At 43.6% G+C, this 835-nt stretch overlaps 1 pseudogene; it reads left to right on the top strand.

Annotated features, from left to right (window-relative positions):
- The first annotated feature begins 344 nt into the window (after positions 1–344).
- Positions 345–463, top strand: LOC121814254 (annotated as a pseudogene).
- Positions 464–835: the final 372 nt, after the last annotated feature.

Raw genomic sequence — 835 nt, 5'->3', positions numbered from 1 at the left:
ACCTGAACTTTTATCTTTATTAAAGCTACTAAACTTCCCATTAGTCTTGATATGATTGTTGGGGTTTTGTCTGTTTTCTGCAATATAATGCACCTTGAGGCAACTGTTGATGTGATTTGGTACTGTATTAATAAATAAGTCAATAAATCCATCAGCATCATCAGCATTAGGCTATAAACAAACTACACCACAGTCACCACCACTAAGCTGCTGCTTTAATCACTGATTGTCCTCACCAACATCTCGATCCAGTCTCATTTAAACTGTTAGCAGTCGGACGTACCGCCCACGGGACATTGGATGGTTTAGGGGACTAATAGGACTGCTAAGGGGTTAAACACATGGCTTATGGCCATACCACCCTGAGCAAGCCCAACCTCATCTGATCTCGGAAGCTAACCAGGGCTGAGCTTGGTTAGTACTTGGAGGGGAGACTGCCTGGGAATACCAGGTGCTGTAAGCCTTGGGGTGGCTGTAGCTCAGGTGGCAGAGCGAATCAGCCACTAACCAGAAGGTCGGTGGTTTGATCCCAGGCTGCTCCAGTCTGCATGCCAAATATCGTTGGGTAAGATACTAACCCCATGTTGCTCTCCGATGCATCCATCAGAGTGTGAATGTGTATGAATGTTAGATACTTAGCACTTAAGCTTAGAAGTGCTTGTGTGATTGGGTGAATGAATTAGCTGTATAAAGTGCTTTGAGTGCTCGGACAGAGTAGAAAAGCATTATATAAGAACCAGTCCATTTACATGTTAGCAAAGTAACACACATAGTGTCATAGCATGGCAAATTATGTGAGATTTGCTGACATATTAGGGAGGTGGAGGTGTAAAAT

This window comes from Haplochromis burtoni, unplaced genomic scaffold (genome assembly GCF_018398535.1).
Source record: "Haplochromis burtoni strain Fernald_Lab_line unplaced genomic scaffold, NCSU_Asbu1 Contig_30, whole genome shotgun sequence".
Taxonomy (NCBI): domain Eukaryota; kingdom Metazoa; phylum Chordata; class Actinopteri; order Cichliformes; family Cichlidae; genus Haplochromis; species Haplochromis burtoni.
Note: the sequence above shows the minus strand (reverse complement) of the source record. Positions and strands in the feature narration are given on the sequence as shown.